The sequence below is a fragment of the Arachis hypogaea genome, chromosome 19, assembly GCF_003086295.3.
Source record: "Arachis hypogaea cultivar Tifrunner chromosome 19, arahy.Tifrunner.gnm2.J5K5, whole genome shotgun sequence".
Classification (NCBI taxonomy): domain Eukaryota; kingdom Viridiplantae; phylum Streptophyta; class Magnoliopsida; order Fabales; family Fabaceae; genus Arachis; species Arachis hypogaea.
The window spans coordinates 66,745,358-66,751,677 of NC_092054.1; the positions used below are offsets into that span (position 1 = coordinate 66,745,358).

At 41.5% G+C, this 6,320-nt stretch overlaps 1 non-coding gene across 1 annotated transcript; it reads left to right on the top strand.

Annotated features, from left to right (window-relative positions):
- The first annotated feature begins 5,560 nt into the window (after positions 1-5,560).
- LOC112780709 (small nucleolar RNA R71) lies at positions 5,561-5,668 on the top strand. Its single transcript, XR_003191526.1, has one exon. It is a non-coding gene; the product is annotated as a small nucleolar RNA R71 (small nucleolar RNA).
- Positions 5,669-6,320: the final 652 nt, after the last annotated feature.

Here is a 6,320-nt window from a genome sequence, read left to right on the forward strand (position 1 = left end):
ATAGTAAAAAGTCCTATTTATAATAAACTAGCTACTAGGTTTACATGAGTAAGTAATTGATGCATAAATCCACTTCCGAGGCCCACTTAGTGTGTGCTTGGGCTGAGCTTGAGTGTTGCACGTGTAGAGGTCCTTCTTGGAGTTGAACGCCAGCTTTTGTGCCAGTTTGGGCGTTCAACTCTGGTTTTGGCTCCTTTTCTGGCGCTGGACGCCAGATTTGGGCAGAAAGCTGGCGTTGAACGCCAGTTTACGTCATCTATTCTTGGACAAAGTATGCACTATTATATATTGCTGGAAAGCCTTGGATGTCTACCTTCCAACGCAATTGGAAGCGCGATATTTCGAGTTCTGTAGCTCCAGAAAATCCACTTTGAGTGCAGGGAGGTCAGAATCCAACAGCATCAGCAGTCCTTCTTCAACCTCTGAATCTGATTTTTGCTCAAGTCCCTCAATTTCAGCAAGAAAATACCTGAAATCATAGAAAAACACACAAACTCATAGTAAAGTCCAGAAATGTGAGTTTAACATAAAAACTAATGAAAACATCCCTAAAAGTAACTAGATCCTACTAAAAACATACTAAAAACAATGTCAAAAAGCGTATAAATTATCCGCTCATCACAACACCAAACTTAAATTGTTGCTTGTCCCCAAGCAACTGAAAATCAAATAGGATAAAAAGAAGAGAATATACTATAAATTCCAAACTATCAATGAAACATAGCTCCAATCATATGAGCGGGACTTATAGCATTTTGCCTCTTGAATAGTTTTGGCATCTCACTTTATCCATTGAGGTTCAGAATGATTGGCATCTATAGGAACTCAGAGTTCAAATAGTGTTATTGATTCTCCTAGTTCAGTATGATGATTCTTGAACACACCTATTTCATGAGTCTTGGCCGTAGCCCTAAGCACTTTGTTTTCCAGTATTACTACCGGATACATAAATGCCACAGACACATAATTGGGTGAACCTTTTCAGATTGTGACTCAGCTTTGCTAAAGTCCCCAATTAGAGATGTCCAGGGTTCTTAAGCACACTCTTTTTTTGCTTTGGACCTTGACTTTAACCGCTCAGTCTCAAGTTTTCACTTGACACCTACACTCTACAAGCACATGGTTAGGGACAGCTTGGTTTAGCCGCTTAGACCAGGATTTTATTCCTTTAGGCCCTCCTATCCACTGATGCTCAAAGCCTTGGGATCCTTTTTATTTGCCCTTGCCTTTTGGTTTTAAGGGTTATTGGCTTTTTCTGCTTGCTTTTTCTTTTTATTCTTTCAATATTTTTTTTCGCCTATTTTTTTTTTGTTTTTTTTGTTTATTTTTTTCTGCAAGCTTTGTTCTTTGCTGCTTTTTCTTGCTTCAAGAATCATTTTTATGATTTTTCAGATTATCAAATAACATGTCTCCTAGTCATCATTCTTTCAAGAGCCAACATATTTAACATTCTTAAACAACAACTTCAAAAGACATATGCACTGTTCAAGCATACATTCAGAAAACAAGAAGCATTGTCGCCACATCAATATAATTAAGCTAAGTTCAAGGATAAATTCGAAACTCATGTACTTCTTGTTCTTTTGAATTAAAACATTTTTCATTTAAGAGAGGTGATGGATTCATAGGACATTTATAACTTTAAGACAAAGTTACTAACTACTAATGATCATGTAATGAAGACACAAACATAGATAAGCACATAACATAGAAAACGAAAAATAGAAGAAATAAGAACAAGGAATGAATCCACCTTTGTGATGGTGATGTTTCCTTCTTGAGGAACCAATGATGTCCTTGAGCTCTTCTATGTCTCTTCCTTGTCTTTGTTGCTCCTCCCTCATTGCTTTTTGATCTTCTCTTATTTCATGAAGCATGATGGAGTGCTCTTGATGTTCCACCCTTAGTTGTCCCATATTGGAACTCAATTCTCCTAGGGAGGTGTTGATTTGCTCCCAATAGTTTTGTGGAGGAAAGTGCATTTGAGGCATCTCCGGGATCTCATGGTGATGAGCTTCATACGCCTCTTGAGCTCCATGAGTGGGCTCTCTTGCTTGCTCCATCTTTTTCTTAGTGATGGGCTTGTCCTCTTTGATGAGGATATCTCCCTCTATGTCAATCCCAGCCGAATTGCATAGGTGGAAAATGAGGTGAGGAAAGGCTAACCTTGCCATGGTGGAGGACTTGTCAGCCACCTTGTAGAGTTCTTGAGGTATAATCTCATGAACTTCCACCTCTTCTCCAATCATGATGCTATGGATCATGATGGCCCGGTCTATAGTAACTTCAGACCGGTTGCTAGTGGGAATGATTGAATATTGAATGAACTCCAACCATCCTCTAGCTACAGGCTTGAGGTCCAATCTTCTTAGTTGAACCGGCTTGCCTTTGGAGTCAACCTTCCATTGAGCTCCTTCTACACATATGTCCATAAGGACTTGGTCCAACCTTTGATCAAAGTTGACTCTCCTTGTGTAGGGGCGTGCGTTCTCTTCCATGTTTGGCAAGTTGAACGCCAACCTCACATTTTCCGGACTAAAATCTAAGTATTTCCCCCGAACCATTGTAACATAGTTCTTTGGATCCGGGTTCTTACTTTGATCATGGTTCTTGGTGATCCATGCATTGGCATATAACTCTTGAACCATTAGGATGCCAACTTGTTGGATGGGATTTGTTAGAACTTCCCAACCTCTTCTTTGAATTTCATGTCGGATCTCTGGATACTCATTTCTTTTGAGTTTGAAAGGGACCTCAGGGATCACCTTCTTCTTAGCCACAACATCATAGAAGTGGTCTTGATGGGCTTTGGAGATGAACCTTTCCATCTCCCATGACTCGGATGTGGAAGCTTTTGTCTTTCCTTTCCCCTTTCTAGAGGATTCTCCGGTCTTAGGTGCCATCAATGGTAATGGAAAAACAAAAAGCTTATTCTTTTACCACACCAAACTTAGAATTTTGCTCGCCCTCGAGCAATAAAAGAAAGAATAGATGGAGAAGAAGAAGAATTGGATGAGAGGGAGAGAGGGAAGTGTTTCGGCCAAGAGGGGTGTAGAGGGGTGTGTTATGTGAATTTGATGAAGAAGGAGGGCTTTATATAGGGAAGGGAGGGGGGAAAGGTTTCGGCCATATGGGTGGGTTTGGGAGGGAAATTGGTTTTGAATTTTTGAAGGTAGGTGGAGTTTATGAGGTAGGTTTATGGGGAAGAATGGATGGATGTGAGTGGTGAAGAGGTGATGGGGAAGAGAGTTTGAGGTGATTGGTGAAGGGTTTTTTTTTTTTGGGGGAAGAGTGTTTATGGGGTTGTGTGAAAGAAAGTGGTGAGAAGAGGTGAGTGGAGGTAGGTGGGGATCCTGTGGGGTCCACAAATCCTGAGTGGATCCTGTGGGGTCCACAGATCCTGAGTGGATCCTGTGGGGTCCACAGATCCTTAGGTGTTCAAGGATTTACATCCCTGCACCCATTAGGCATGTAAAAATGCCTTAGCACACAACTCTGGGCTTTCAGCGCCAGGTTGGTGGCCATTTTGGGCGTTCAACGCCCATTTGTGTTCCATTTCTGGCGTTGAACGCCAGAACCATGCCTGTTCTGGCGTTCAGCGCCCAGAAGCTGCCCATTTTGGGCGTTCAGCGCCAGAACTATGCTCTGTTCTGGCGCTGAACGCCAGACAGATGCTCCTCCAGAGTGTGATTTTTCTTCTGCTGTTTTTGATTCTGTTTTCAGTTTTTCTATTTATTTTGTGACTCCACATGATCATGAACCTATAAAGACATGAAAAACAATGAAAATAAAAATTAGATAAATAAACATTGGGTTGCCTCCCAACAAGCGCTTCTTTAATGTCAATAGCTTGACAGTGGGCTCTCATGGAGCCTTACAGATGTTCAGAGCATTGTTGAAACTCTCCAACACCAAACTTAGAGTTTGGATATGGGAGTTCAACACCAAACTTAGAGTTTGGTTGTGGCCTCCCAACACCAAACTTAGAGTTTGACTGTGGGGGCTCTGGTTGACTCTGCTTTGAGAGAATCTTTTTCTGCTTCCTCTCCATGGTTGCAGAGGGAGATCCTTGAGTTTTAAACACAAGGGAGTCCTTATTCCATTGAAGGACTATTTCACCTCTGTCAACATCAATCACAGCTCTTGCTGTGGCCAGGAAAGGTCTTCCTAGGATGATGGATTCATCCTCTTCCTTTCCAGTATCCAGGACTATGAAATCAGCAGGGATGTAAAGGCCTTCAACCTTTACTAACACGTCCTCTACTTGTCCATATGCCTGTTTTCTTGAATTGTCTGCCATCTCTAATGAGATTTTAGCAGCTTGCACCCCATAGATTCCCAATTTCTCTATTACAGAGAGGGGCATGAGGTTTATTCCTGAACCAAGGTCACACAGAGCCTTAAATATCATGGTGCCTATGGTACAAGGTATTATGAACTTTCCAGGATCCTGTCTCTTCTAAGGCAATGTCAGTTGATCCAGATCACTTAGTTCATTGATGAACAAGGGAGGTTCAACTTCCCAAGTATCAATGCCAAATAATTCGGCATTTAGCTTCATGATTGCACCAAGAAACTTGGTAGTTTTCTCTTCAGTAACATCCTCATTCTCTTCAGAAGAGGAATACTCATCAGAGCTCATGAAGGGCATAAGGAGGTTCAATGGAATCTCTATGGTCTCTAGATGAGTCTCAGATTCCTTTGGTTCCTCAGAGGGAGGCTCCTTATTGGTCACTGGACGTCCCAGGAGGTCTTCCTCCTTGGGATTCACGTCCTCCTCTCCCTCATTGGGTTCGGCCATTTTGCTTATGTCAATGGCCTTGCACTCTCCTTTTGGATTCTCTTCTGTATTGCTTGGGAGAGTACTGGGAGGGATTTCAGTGATCTTTTTACTCAGCTGGCCCACTTGTGCTTCCAAATTTCTAATGGAAGACCTGGTTTCATTCATGAAACTCACAGTGGCCTTAGATAGATCAGAGACTAAGTTTGCTAAATTAGAGGCATTTTGTCCAGAATTCTCTGTCTGTTGCTGAGTGGATGATGGAAAAGGCTTGCTGTTGCTAAACCTGTTTCTTCCACCATTATTAAAGCCTTGTTGAGGCTTTTGATCCTTCCATGAGAAATTTGGATGATTTCTCCATGATGGATTATAGGTGTTTCCATAAGGTTCACCCATGTAATTTACCTCTGCTATTGCAGGGTTCTCAGGATCATAAGCTTCTTCTTCAGGAGAAGCCTCTTGAGTGCTGTTGGATGCAACTTGCATTCCATTCAGACTCTGAGAAATCATATTGACTTGCTGAGTCAATATTTTGTTCTGAGCCAATATGCCATTCAGAGTATCAACTTCAAGAACTCCCTTCTTCATAGGCGTCCCATTACTCACAGGATTCCTTTCAGAAGTGTACATGAACTGGTTATTAGCAACCATGTCAATGAGTTCTTGAGCTTCTGCAGGCGTTTTCTTTAGGTGAATGGATCCACCTGCAGAAGTGTCCAGTGACATCTTTGATAGCTCAGATAAACCATCATAGAATATATCCAGGATGGTCCATTCTGAAAGCATGTCAGAAGGACACTTTTTGGTCAACTGTTTGTATCTTTCCCAAGCTTCATAGAGGGATTCACCTTCTTTCTGTCTGAAGGTTTGAACATCAGCTCTAAGCTTGCTTAGCTTTTGAGGAGGAAAGTACTTGGCTAAGAAAGCCGTGACCAGCTTATCCCAAAAGTTCAGGCTGTCTTTGGGTTGAGAATCCAACCATAATCTAGCTCTGTCTCTTACAGCAAAAGGGAAAAGCATGAGCCTGTAGACTTCAGAATCTACTCCATTAGTCTTAACAGTATCACATATCTGCAAGAATTCAGTTAAGAACTGAAAAGGATCTTCAGATGGAAGTCCATGAAACTTGCAGTTCTGCTGCATCAGAGAAACTAATTGAGGTTTCAGCTCAAAGTTGTTTGCTCCAATGGCAGGAATGGAGATGCTTCTTCCATGTAAATTGGAATTAGGTGCAGTAAAGTCACCAAGCATCTTCCTTACATTATTATTATTTTCGGCTGCCATCTCCTCTTCCTGTTCGAAAATTTCTGAAAGGTTATCTCTGGATTGTTGTAATTTAGCTTCTCTTAATTTTCTCTTCAGAGTCCTTTCAGGTTCTGGATCTGCTTCAACAAGAATATTCTTGTCCTTGCTCCTGCTCATATGACAAAGAAGAGGGCACAGAAAAAAAATAATAATAATAATATGGATCCTTTATACCACAGTATAGGGATCCCTGTGTGAGTAGAAGAAGAGGGGGAGACAAAGAATGTAATATAAT